Genomic DNA, 14175 nt, shown 5'->3' with positions numbered 1-14175 from the left:
TGCCCCAATCCCCCCCCTAGCAGCAGACAGGCACTCCTCCACTCCCTCTCTGATCTGGCCGATTGTGTCGACGGCCAGGCCATGACCATGGAGAGGTATGCAGGAACAAAGCAGCCATGGGCAAGCAAACTGAAATGGCTCATGAAGATGTAGTGATTGTTGTTCTTTTTCTGTAATCAATGATATCTCCAGTGGCATGTGGAGCTGGTATACTGTTCCAAGTCCTGGGAATAAATGTCTTTTGTGCACATTTTTATGTAGAGAGCTCTTAACTATCATCATGAAATAATTAACATGGAGTTCCATGTGGTTTGGCATGATAATGACTCAAGTTTGTTTTTTAGTGTTGCACCTTGGTGACATGTGAGCACCCCCTAGTGGTCCTGAACAAAGAGTCTCGTATGTATGTATTCCAACATTAAGCAGCATTTACTGGAAGTTGGATGATTATTGTGGGTGAATAACTCATCCACATACACATCCATGGCTCTTTTCCCTATTAATCACACCACTTTCTCCAAAAATAAATGATCCTCCTTAACTTTTATTAGAGCAAGCTCTCGTAACATTTTATTTGAAGTGTGAGGAGTGCTTTCACTGCAGAACTCCTTAAATATTTGGAGAACTTACTGTACCCTAGACTTGGCCTAAGTTACCCTCCTCTTATTTCTGCTCAAATATTTATCTGTCATCCAAACAGCTTGCAAGTGTGATCAGCTCTGAAGATCAAGTGTAACGGACTTAAAGCCTGAATGTGCCAATTCCATGGCAGCATCAGCTCAATATTCCTGAGGAACTACATCACAGACTGGGGTTCAGGCTCTGATTAACCACCATACCTTAAAGCTCCAAGCCTGAGCCAGCACTTTGAGTGGGGGGGGGGCTTATTCAGGGGGCTTCACAGCTCTCTCAGAGAGGTTCTGTCCACGCTGCCACCCAGGGCCCGGCAGGTTAGACATGGCCGGCGGCGTGCGCTTTTGCTAAAACAAACGGCAGTGGGCCGGTGTTTGCACAGCCTCACGGCGCTCCCTCCCACAGCTCGCCTCCCTGACCCGCGTCTCGCATTTCTCCGGCTGCTCGCTGGGCTGCGGCTGCGTCTCAAAGCAAGGAGAACCATTCGCGATTATTTAGGCTAGTTTTCTTTCTGCAGGGGGCATGGGGTAAGCATGTGCGTCTTTGCTCAGAATCAGGTTATACTTGTTACGAAAAATGATAGGAAAAGTCACGTTAAGTTTAGGCTGAACCGTGTCCGTCTGGGCCCTGGCCATATGTGTGTATTTGTTGAAGGCTCGAAATTCGTATGTTGTATAAACTCGTTCAGACTGTGACACGACCATGCCACTGGGAACAGGGTGAGCTACAGATGTAACAGATAGCAATGAAACTAATTTAAAGAGTGTTGACTGATGTGGAAAATTCCTGTTTTTTCTTAAAGATAGCTGATTCATTTCAGTCTGTCTGGGCAATTGCCAAACTCCGCAGAGTAAATAAAGCCCTCCAGTAGATCTCACTATCAGCATAATCCCAGAAAGCATGGGAAGAAGGAACACATTTCAGCACATTTTGGGCTCAGGCCAAACCATGCAAAATAAATAAGAACCTTTTTACCACCAGCCAGATCTCCAGCGTCAGCGAGGGAAGAGAGGCAGCCTCTGCCCTTCGGAGGTTTGCGGGGGGCTGGCACGTACCTGTACAGGTACTGAGGCGATGGAGAAGAACTTGTTGCGTATAATGCCGCAGTTGCACCTGAGAATTCTTATCCAGGTCTTGTTTTTTTATTCCAATTTTATTCATGTACTTTTTACTGCAATTACTTTTTTGCCTGAGTTGAATTTACAGTAATTTCACCTACATGAAATCTTTACTGAAGTGAGTCAGTTCAATGAGGGATGCAAGTAAAATGTCAACAGCCTAAAGTAACACGTGTAAAACATTTCTCATTACTGTACATATCTTCAGGCTGTATCTGGCTGCTGTTACAATACTATCAATACAATGTGTTCTTAAAATTCTTTGAAACGTCTGGCTATGTTCATATATTTTCCAGTGTCATGCACTCACACCCATGGTGAGGTTTTAGAACAGCTTCTAATAATACTTTATGTAATATCTAATCATTATTTTTTAATATTTGCTTAATCTATGCATAATTGTTACAATGCAAATACATGACTAACAACATGACTACTATATTGGCTTCAATGTTCACTTGAAATTAACATGGATTTAGGAATATCCAATCAGAGGCACTGCAGGGCTTTAATACTAATTACAAAACATCTGGCAGTATAAACACAGCATTCAAAACCTCACAAAAAATGTGCACCTTGTTAATAAACAATCTTCGGGTAGGTGTTGGTAAATATTTGAGTTACTTGCTTTTGCGTACACCTTTACAGAAAGGTCCAGCAGTCTCTTACCCCGACCCAGAGCCAGGTTCTCGCTCTGCCACATTACACCACCTCACGCACCACTCTTCTTTCACCCCTGCCTGTTCTTTTCTACCCCTCTCCTAAAATCCTTCCTGTTGTTTTCAATCAGTACATTTGGAGACACAATGGTGCCCATATGCCTTTGAACCAAAATATTCTGGACAGACAATAGTCTCCTAATGTTGCTCACAAAAGGAGACACTCATTCCTAAGATTTCCTTTGTGTGGTAATGTTTGTAGTACAAACCATGGGCCAGGGGGCAACATCTTTTATCTTTTCTTTCTACATTTGTTCCAACACAAATGCATCATTATGGACACATCATTACATTTATTCCTTTTTTGTATTTTCATGGATTCCAATGTCATGATCTTCATAGCAATGCAATATTCATCAGTGAGAGCATGAGGTGTTTTCCATCAAGCAGGATTATACCAAAACCAGCAACCCCCCCAAAACTGGAAAACAACAACTCAGTGACAAAGGCCAAACATAAGTGAAAATCATGTGGATTATTATGAAAAAAACATGTTTTTGGGAACAATTTCAAAATATATCTTAGTTTTTACTACCCAACCAAACATACCCAACCCAAATCTTACCAAACTTTCACAGAATTCTGTATAGGAAACATCTTTTTTGATTCCAACATTTTTGAGTTTTGGATTGGGTTTGACACAACCAACCTTAAATATAAACCAGAGGGTGTGGACAACTGAAAAATCTTTAAATTAATATTTAGTCTTTATTACCTGTCATGTTACATGTACATTATAAATGGCTTTGAATCCATTAAATGTCACCTCAGTATTCAAGCTCAAGCTCTATGTATAAAGAATCAATGACAATGTGATTAAAAGCAAACACATACATAGAGCATGGCAATTTCAACAGGCAAGTTCAAATATCTAAATTCACAGATCATCTTGTAAAAAGGAGTGAGGAGGTGTAATGAGGAGGTTTGGTCATGAGTGATGCTTGATAACAGTAGTAATCCATGTTATGCCTATGGATGTACAGAGGAAAGAGTTGTCATCAGTGGTTTGACACAAAGGGAAGACATTTGGGTATGATGGGGGTCTATGTGTAGTCATGTGAAGACACAAAGCATATTCTTTTCAGAATCGAATGGGAATGTTCCCAGTAACTCAGGAGAAAGAAACAGAACCTGCTCAAGATTCATGGGGCTCCCTGGACCTGTGACAGTGGTCCATGTAACTTCCAAATATCCATCATGACTAAGCACTTTCTTTTTACCAAGCCCAGAACTCCCTACTCCAGAGAGGGAAATTTCTTCTTCTTTTTATTTTTTGAGGGAAGAGAAACGCTTACATTACTTTGTCCAAGTGGAGATATAAATTACATGTGTGAGCACGTATGGGCTCGGTGGCCTCAGGCTGACATGGGGCCCTTACTGCTCATCAGTGAATGGAAAAGGCAGGATTGGGCAAGAAGGACTCTTGGAAATAAAGCGTGTGCAGTGAGAGAGGCCATAAAAGACAAACAGAGGGTTTTAAGCTGTTTCATCACATGTTTCATACTGGAACATGTCCTCTGATATTTCCTGTTATATCATATGATGACATTACTTGTTTGTTAATATGCTGCAGCTATGGAGATGGTAGATATACAGTTCTGTGAATTTGTCGTTTGTGCTCACGATATCTGTGGGATTTCCAATGTCTCATCATTGTCTCATTCTTTTTTTTTTTTACATATAATGGATACAAAAAATAGACAGATCAGAGACAACCATCTTTATTTTCATTATGAATGTCTATTTGAGAACCAATTCTTAGAGCCAGACTTTCTAACTATGAGAACATTGCACTGCCACACCCAATAAGATGAACAATATTTACCATTGCTCTCTAACAATAAACTCGGCTAGCCCTGGGGCCCAAATCGCACCGCTTCAAGGATTCCTGACTGGGGCTTTGGATGAACATATGTTATACTATATACAGACTTTTTTCTTCTTGGCTTACATATGAGCAGCTTTACTGTGATTTTTCATTGATGTTCCCTTGTGTAAGATATATTTCATCGGTGAATGTGACAAGCACAACAGAAAGTATGTCCATTTCTGGAAATGTCATCAAGGCAGTTGTAAAATGCACAGTAATGCCTAGTGTACAGTTTTATGTTTATCTGCATGTTTGTATGGGTTTGTGCCATGCAAATAGTTATATAACTGTTTCCCATGGGAAACTCTGGACCATTAAAACTGTTAGTCTACCACTCTACCTCTACATCTAAAATATTAGTCCATCTATTTTCACTGGGTGAAACTGCACTGTTAAGACAGCAATGCATCTTCATGGTGTTGGTTTGTAATGGGATATGGTATAAGTACATGCTATAGCTTACATTTGTCTTACTCACTGTGAATTCTAAATAACAACATACACTTCTCCATATCTCCATAACCACCATCTTACACAATAGCAACTGAGAATAAATTGAGAGTAAGGGCAATCGGCAGTATATAAAGAGAAAGAATAAGGCAGTTCAACAGTCAAAAGTATGTGCATTAACTGCTAGACACTGAAGTAATTTACTGGCACATAGTCAGTGATGAGGGCGTAACAGACATCTGTAAGGCTGCTTTAGCTCAACAGAGATCCAAGATCCCTTCTTCTTCCCACTGGGATTCGACTGATCTATCCAGAGTATGGAGACCATTACACCAGCCATCTGAGGCCAGCTGTGGTGAAAAACGTTTGACATCTACCATGATGTCTGGTGTGATGTCATTAGCAGTCCTTAGAACTGTACAATATCAGCTTGAAGGCCTGTTGGCCTACAACCTCCAGCTGAGCACAAGCACTCTTAGGAGAAGATTGGAAGCTCAAGGCAGGCCATTAAAAAAGTGCAAATTCATCTTTAAAATGTTCTCAGTTTTTGGGACTGGCATTTTATGCTCTCAACACTGTACTGGGGCATGATCATAGTTGTTTCATGTCCTGAGACAGACTGTGATCTCCCTGAAAATGTAGGTAAGGAATTTTTTACATAATGTATTTGTGAGACCTTTTAGAAGATTGTAGAGTGTCCTCTGGTAAACCAATGAATAGGTGGCCAGAGGTCCTTACATGCTTGGCCGTGATCATAGCAAAGAGGGAGACGAGCGTCTCTTGGGGGGAGATATCAGCACATGATACTCCACTCCTCAAGCATCCCGTGTTTATACATCTGTGCTCCGTCTTGACGGCCTTGCACTCCTGGGCCTTTGTTGTCACGGAAGAAGGCGGCAAATATGGGATGCTTGTGTAATCTTCTCCTGGAGATTAAAAGAGAGCGAGACAAGGAGGGATGGCTCTTCCGGCCTAATCTGAAGCACCGTTCTCCCGGTGACTCATGCCAAAGTCAATATTTATGGAGCGCAGCTGATGAAAAGAAGATGCAGGGGTGTGTCCAAGTGGAAGACCAGGAGTCACTTGATCCTCATTCAGACTGTCATCCTCATACGGGGGGAGCACGGTTGTCACAGGCAAGGTATACGTGTTTATCCGTTTACGCTGAACTCTGGGCCGTGACTATACACGCTCACCGGCGTGTCTGTCCAATCCACACCAGACTTGCCTGGCTGAGTGAACGGCGATGAATGAAAAAACAAACTAAGCTAAGGGAGGGAAAGTTTTAGGACATGCAACGACAGAACAGTGCAAGAGCTCCGCATCTGGCATCTGCTCTACCTTTCCCCCCTTCCACTTGTATTTCCAAGTAGTATGTTTCCATTACTACCTATGAAAAATAAATTGCGACCTGGGAATCGTTGGTCAGCCAAGATATCTGCAGTGCAGAAGCATCACTCTTACTTTTCCGTATGCTGCTCCAGTCTTTATGTCCTAGTAGACGTTTTCAGATTTTTAAGAATGGAAACTCAGTGGTTATGAATGTTGCATGAACTTCTTTAGACAAACACTACTGTCTCCTGACTTCGTATCGGCCCGTTTTGTAAGTGACTGACGGGGTCGGAGTCAAAGGTACGTCTCCTTGGATGTGAAAGTTAAAAGAAACAGAATAGAAATAAGAATAAGTCATCTCAGAATTTGTGGTTGCTCATATGACCAACATTTAGTCACAGCTCAAAATGTGTACTATGGACATATGACCCTTGTGACTGCTCACTCATACCTCTAAAATTATCCCTAATTGCAGGCCGTACTGGGAGAAAAGACAGAAATGACGTCCAGTCATGGCCACAGCCTTGCAGCTATTCATCCTTTAGTCTACAGAGTGCCAGGAACAGCATGTCGTCCATAGGAGCTACGGGTCCGTGGCTCAGGGAGGACCCGTGTGGATCCAGTCTCCACGACCACAGAAACCACAGCCTTCAGGAACATCACCCCATTCACACGCTCTCCGTCTGGCCTCAACCGGCGGGCCCCAGAGAGCTGCGTAGCCATCAACTTACTCGGAGGAAAAATAGGACAGGGTGATCATCAGACCTCCGCAGCACAGCGGTGTTGAGGTTCGTAAATGGCTGAAATCAAGTATGCATATACATGTGCTTTCACCTACTTGAAGCGTTCGTCTCATTCGTATGTGAGGAAGAGAACAAATGTGGGCTGAGTGAGCATGGAGGCACATCTCCACATGGTGACATGGTTGATTGTGCTTTAACGAGCATGTCACGGGTCACGGCACAGAAGACATTAATGGTGTTTGAGATGAGAGTCTGCAAAGATGACAGTCAGCTGGACTGTGTTACCACTAAATATGAAGCCAGGCATCAAGTTCCACGAGCGTGAATGTGGGTGTGGTCTCCTCAGCAGTCCGCTGTGAGAGGAAAACAGAGAGAGAGAGAGAGATGACATTATTTTTCAACTGTGCTTGAAACGTGCCCCTAGAGACGCTATTCATATACACAGCACACACAATTACACACTCTTCTGAACGCCAATGATTTCATCATCTGTAATTGTGTTAAACACATATATAGAAAGCCCAAACCTTGGTTCGAGGTCATTCTGAGTCTGACCTACGAACTAACTTTCACTCCATGTGAGCCCAAATGGTAAAATATTCAGGTTTTAGGTATTCAGGTGCGTAGATCTTGTTTCAGTTCTGAAAGACACGCACATTACTTAGGGATCTGTTGGATGCAGGTCATTTTGGCTGTTTATAAGTATGTAGGAGAGAGAGCCGGTGGAAAACTGAGAGCAGGGAGTAGTGATTATGATGATTATGATACCATGTCAGTACTGTCATGCAGAAGAACTCAAACGTACAGCTGTATAATCCACTCGGCTTCACGTTTCAGCACGCAGGTCTCCAGACTATTGCATTACTGGTATAAGTTATAAGGCCATGTGAAGGAGGGCATGTGGTAAAACTGTTTTATTTATATCATGTTGTCATTTATCTTAGACAGAATTGGGGCACAGATTGAGAATTTTTGAGAAATCTTGTAAAAGGATGACGTAAAACCCTGAGAGATCCCATCATGCTTCAGTTTTCAGAATACAATCCAAAAATGTGATGATTGGAAACTTTTTGAGGATGTGTTCAAATGTGCACAAATGACGTTTGGTCATGTTCTCACCACTAACTGAAGATTATGGGACCCCACTTACAGACAAAAAGGTTAGTTATGAACACTGCCGATGTTTTAACAATCACACATCCCATAGTATTTGTTGTCATTCTATAATAAACTAAAACCAGATGTCGCCTCTGGGGTATGAGCAGAGATATTAAATATACTTTCAGTAGACACAAACACTGCTAGTACAGGCCTTCAGGATGTAAATCTACATTCATCAGTACAACCATAAATCAGTGAACAAGTCACATTATTAACTCCATCTTGCACACAAACATGCATGTGCACACACACACACACACACACACACACACACACACAAACACACACACACTTGCCAGTGAATGTTTAAGGATTGAGGAGTGTGTGGAGTGGAACATGGAACAGTCCTGAACGATGTCTCAGTGGAGAAGATGGAGAACAGAATGTCTCAGGAACGAGCTGTCCGAACAGCTGGGGGAGATTTTGTTGAAGCCAGACAAAAAGAAACTAAATGAAAAGATTGGTGTGCATTTCCAAAGTTCTGCGGCACAGAGTCAGAAAGCACAAAACAAACACAGTGTGAACAACACAACGGAACTCAAAATTCTCCGTAGTTGTAAAGCACAGGGCCAGACACTGGCGCATAAGACCTAAAGTGGTTTGCTTAAGATAATAGTTGTGTCTTTGTTCCTTTGTATGATGGTAAAGGATTGAAATTACCAAGTGGGACTAATTGTTGACAGCTCAGTGCATGTGTTTCTGAGCTCCTAATAAGTTATGCCTTAAGTCAGAGTGTGGCTGGGGTCATCTAGTCCTTTATGAGCACATTGTTGCAGTGGTTCACACATTTAGAGAGACGACAAATCCCTGTGCTCATAATAGAGACTTAACATGAACAAAAGCCCCCTCAGCCTCAGGCCGGTCATGACACAAAGGAAGGAGTGGCTGATAAGAAAGCGTAAAAATATTGGCAAAGTAAAGCACTTGGAGCGAAGGCAGAGCTCAGGACATAGAACGGCACGGAGCATGCGGATAAGAAACCCGCGCGTGAAACCTCTAGCCTCAGATCCCGGGCGAAGGTTTAACACGATCACATCTGTAGTGAGCGCGGACGCTAGCTCGTCGGCGCCTGCAGCGAGCCTCCTGGTCCCCGCGTGGCGTTAAAAGCGAGCGGCAGAGAGACGCAGCGAGGAGCCTCTTGGGTCGGATCCTGTCTGCACTTGTACACCAGATGCGCTCTGCCTCAGCTCAGGAATGTGTTTGTGAGAGCAGTTTAACCACTGACCCACCCAACCATTACCACAGAAATCTGATCCCTTCAATCCACTCAACCTCCCCCTCAATGTGCGTGTGTGTGTGTGTGTGTGTGTGTGTGTGTGTGTGTGTGTGTGTGTGTGATCCCTGCTTACTCATTTCATTTCCTCTATCTTCATTCTTCTTTATCTACTTTTTCTTTCCCTTTCCTCTAAGCTTTGTTTTGCTCTGAACGCCACTAAAAAATATGTGGTTTCAAACTTAATGTCAGACACACATTCATGCTGACTGTACTTCAGTGGTACCCATAAACTGTGTCAGAGCAATAAAATAAATCTTGACATAACTTACAGAGGATCATTCGAATCACAATAATTTTGTTGTTGCCAAACATTCTATTTTAATTTGTTCTCTCTTTATTTCTTTTATGAACCCATAGAGTTTCAGAGTATGACAGTGTCTTAGTATTCTGCCTATAAAAAAATAAAGATTACAAGATAATCAATGGCTGAAACATTTCTCAACTGAACATATGGTTTCCTCCCCCGAGGCTGCTCTGGACTTGTTGCTGTGTTGACTTAAGACAGGGTGACAATGAAAGAAAAATATTCATTAAGAGTCTTTTCTTTTCTAATGATTTTCTAATGATTATCTCAAATCAAATCTTAATGTACTCATAGCAGAAGGAAAATTCCTTAATTCTCTTTATGTGAAATTGTTGAGTTTTCCACATTTAAGAAAAATGTTCAATGTCTTCCCTTGTTTGTTTCAGAAAGTGCTAGGGGTAACATTGTTCTGTGCTTGAAGATTATCTTCATCATGTTCCAATGAATACTTTCTCATTGAAACTCAGGAGGTATTTTCATTAAACACTTAACAAGACAGTTTCTTCACTGCTAACACAGAAGACTGTATTTGAATTCAGTTCTAACATCATAGGTAGCTCCTCCCTCACCACTCCAACTACTCCAACCTCTTTTCTCCTGGCCTTTCTCATTTCCTTTAAGTGATGCTTGATGCCATAGTCCTATTTGGCTGTTGAAAACCAAACAGCTCAGGAATGTCAGCAAAAGACCCCAAACTCTCACAAACTGGGATGCCAGATTTAGGTGTTGTTGGGCAGAGGATAATGGCAAAAGCAATTAACCCAGGACTCCTAAAGTTTACAGCATACTTTGCTTATAGAGGGAGAGATATGATTGCTAGTCAATTACAAATAAGCAGGACAATTTGTATATTAAAGTGCTTAGAACATAACTGGAGCTTTTGCAAAGGAGGTTCAATGGGTGAACAGGAAGAAGAAAAACAGTTGTATTTATCTGATTCCCAGGTAGATATATTAAAATTAAAAACTTTATCACAAAGGATTCTAGCACTGTCCAACACATTGGTGTAGTCCAGTACAATCTTTACTGGTTCTGGCCTATAGGGCCTTACAAGACTGTTACTTAGAGCCACCCATGTATTTGTTGTTATTTTCAGTTGTTCTTGTTAACACTGAGAAATGGCGCAGTAACTTCTTCACTAATTCTTCTTTCCCTTTCCTTCAGCAGCAGCGTGTTAACTCTGGTGGGTGGCTTCATGGATATGTGTAGGAGTGCAAATGTTTGTGTGCATGCATGTGTGTTTATGCACATAAGGAATCTTTCAGAAGATTGTAAGTATTCCCTGAGGGTATTAGGCTGGTTGTCCAAGAGATCTGATTAAAACTGTCACTCTGATTCAAGTCATTATTATATTCTAGTGAAGTTCTATCAAAGGCAAAGGCACAATCAGGAGTCAAACGAAAAATTTAAAGTGGAAAAATCCATCCGTACTAATTATAGTTATACACCGTGGTCAAGGACATAAAACACATCCCGTATGATGCACAAGGCATGTTACTGTTCTAACAGCGGGGTTTTATGAGCACGGTCCTCTATGTCGTGGGACATTGCACCACGGTAAAAACGGACTGCTTTCGCAACCGAAAGTGATGCAATACTGACCTCAAGCGTCTACAGAATTTATGACATAGCGAAAATGTCGAAGTTATATTGCCTTATTATGAATAATGGGTTTCAGTAAATTCTGTTTGCTAAAATATTATAGCATTTTGCACGTCGTGGTGGTCAATGACCCTTCCCCTGTAAATGCTAATGAATTATATGGAAAAATATATAGATGTGTTTAACAGTATATAAAGAGAGAATATCCATGTTGAAATCATATATAGATAGATAGATAGATAGATAGATAGATAGAAGTTTATTTAATCCCGGTGGGAAATTCACATATTCACATATGAGGATACTGTCGCGGTAATGGTATAGTACAGAATAGCTGTTTTCATTTGTTGACAGATGATAGTGTAATACACTGTAAGGGTACTGTACGGATACGTGCAAAACACTGCTCCAGGTGAGGCTCGAACTCACAACCTCGGCATTGCTCTGCAACGTACTGTCATATAAGTACCGCGCGCTAACCGATTGCGCCACTGGAGCTCAGTAGCGCGCGTTCCCTAAATCAGCTTATAAATGTGAAAGCAGAACGCTTCGGTATAATTGAATGATTTAAGTGCAGTTAAAACCTAAGAAAATGAGATGAATGTAAATTTCTATTTTAGTAATTATTTTAAGATCTAAAGTGGAGGTTCCATCCATGATTTATTACCATGATGATGCATAAATACTCAGCTTTCACAAGGGAATTAGTGTGTGTATTTGAATACATTGTTTGAATAAATGAAATATATTCAAACAATATTTGGTTGGCATATATAATAATACTCGTTTGTGGTATGCTACATACCACTATATGTTACACACTTGAAGAAATCAGGCTATGAAGAAATAATTTGAAGGAATTAAAATGGGCTGCTCTTGTAAACCAGCTTCTGTGGTCATAACGAAGGTCTTGACGGTTTTAACGGTCTGTATGTTTGTGCTGCACCCTCGTAATGCAGCACCAAACACCTTCGGTGGCTAAACGTTTCTAGACGTGACGTTTGGTACTTTAAATGTTACTTTTACTAGTAAAAGTTTACAACTAAGAAGTTGTCTTGATGTCGTAAGCGAAACAATTATTTGAGTAATGAAGGCGCTGCATAGAGGCGTGGCTAGGCAACTGCCTTGGGCCTCTCCCACTGCAGCCCACTGTAGGGGCCCCCTGACTAGCTAACTTATTTCTCGCATATTAATGTTGATGGGCCCCTAGCTAAATTCGCCTTGAGCCCCCAAATTGCTAAGTCCGCCACTGCCTATAGTTTTATATCTTACTTTTATGATAGAATTTATTTATTATTATTTTTTTTTTGTTGCGTGATTAAACCTTCGCAGTTCCCCCTTGACACACCACTTTTTTCCACTAACGTAATGACAAAATGCCACAAACACTTGTCAGCATTGTTATCAACAAGTAAACAAAACTTTACTTGTTGAGATTTAGTTAGCCGACTAATTCTGCCGTTTTTGGCCAATCTTTTTTTTGTCCACTACTGTGGACCTCCTGCAAGGCTCCGTGGTAGCTGGCCAACATCTGCCCCTTGAACCTCTCGAAGGCTGGTGTCCATCTTGACCTGATCTGAGCAGCTGACTGAGCAGCAAGGAGACCTGGTCCCCAAGACCAACATGAGAAATCCTTATTTGTTTGTGAGTTGTAAACAGAAATAGTATTTGTTTTGATAATAATTAATACCACTTTTGCAAATGTTTCTTTTAATATTTCTCCACTATTGTACAATTTAGATTAGACAAAAACACACCTGAGTTGATGTTTTGTGTCTGCCAAAGCTGTTGATAACATACGTTATTGTGTGAGTCTGCGTAATCATCCCGCTCTCATTCATTAGTTGAAAACAGATGGTTAATACTGTTCATTTTACTGAACCGATTTAGCATTTTATAAGAATGACTTGATAGCTAAATTATATATTTTGCTGTCTTTTAAGAGGAGAATAGTTTTACATTTTTCTATAGAGAGCAGGTCACATGAGATGAAAACTAAATTGCGAACCAGTTTATGCGCCATGGAGCAGGTTCTTGCCAAGCTTGCCATGTTTAAAATACTTAGTATATAATCTCTGAAACACCCCGGCCACTAGGGGTCAGTATAAAAGGTATTTCATAACGTAAAGAAGAATCATTAGATAAAAGGCATCACACGAAATCACCAATATGGACTAGTAAAATGTTCCCTATTTACTGTTGTACGTTTGTTGAATAACAGTGACTGAAGAACTTGGACATTATGAGCCTAGTGTTGTACAGTAACTTACAACTTCAGTTTTTTTTAATTCAGCATATTTCACTTAACACATGTGACATACAAGGAAACACAACGTAAATGTATGAAGCATAAAAATTAAAAGTAAATAAACAGCGAATCATCATGACTGCCACATGCGGTTTCAACAGTCTTGAGTCTATATTACAGTGACTCCTTTTTTTATATTTGAGTGTTTTTGTCAGTTTGAATGCCTGGGGGAACGTAAGCATTACATTTGTGGCCAAAGTGCAAAGATTTCAGTGTCATTATTGGTTGTCATATTTTGCTAACTTACATTTTCTCTGTAAAGCGACATATATCTTGATGTACTTACATCAAAAAGTCATTTCAATTACATGAACAATTCACTGTAATTCATAATAGACTAAAAGCATTTTTGGACTACACCTGCCACTGAACAATTGTGTTATAATAATTTCTGGCCAATCAGGTCACTTCAATATTTATATGTGTAGTAGACACATACATTATATAGACCTCCACTGATCATTAGAGTCCAAAAATTTTATATTGCCAGATGTACAAAATAAGATCATAATTAACTGTATCAAATTGGTGGGGTCTTCAACAGATAAGAGTATTTCTTAAACTGGAGGGTGACCAGTACATTTTGAGGGGGCCATGCTATATATATATATATATATATATATATATATATATATATATATATATATATATATATATAT

The 14175-nt window shown here is 40.6% G+C and overlaps 1 long non-coding RNA gene and 1 other non-coding gene across 2 annotated transcripts; one reads left to right on the top strand and one right to left on the bottom strand.

The window, feature by feature from the left end:
- The first annotated feature begins 956 nt into the window (after nucleotides 1–956).
- LOC143509746 (uncharacterized) lies at nucleotides 957–9604 on the top strand. Its single transcript, XR_013129761.1, has 3 exons — nucleotides 957–1160; nucleotides 1615–1764; nucleotides 6598–9604. It is a non-coding gene; the product is annotated as an uncharacterized LOC143509746 (long non-coding RNA).
- Nucleotides 9605–11612: 2008 nt separating this feature from the next.
- Nucleotides 11613–11706, bottom strand: trnai-uau (transfer RNA isoleucine (anticodon UAU)). The gene is made up of 2 exons: nucleotides 11669–11706; nucleotides 11613–11648 (listed from the first exon to the last, which is right to left on the bottom strand). It is a non-coding gene; the product is annotated as a tRNA-Ile (tRNA).
- Between the last annotated feature and the right edge of the window lie 2469 nt (nucleotides 11707–14175).

The sequence above is a fragment of the Brachyhypopomus gauderio genome, chromosome 3, assembly GCF_052324685.1.
Source record: "Brachyhypopomus gauderio isolate BG-103 chromosome 3, BGAUD_0.2, whole genome shotgun sequence".
Lineage (NCBI taxonomy): Eukaryota > Metazoa > Chordata > Actinopteri > Gymnotiformes > Hypopomidae > Brachyhypopomus > Brachyhypopomus gauderio.
The sequence above is the reverse complement of the archived record's forward strand: the minus strand, read 5'-3'. Positions and strand labels throughout refer to the sequence as shown.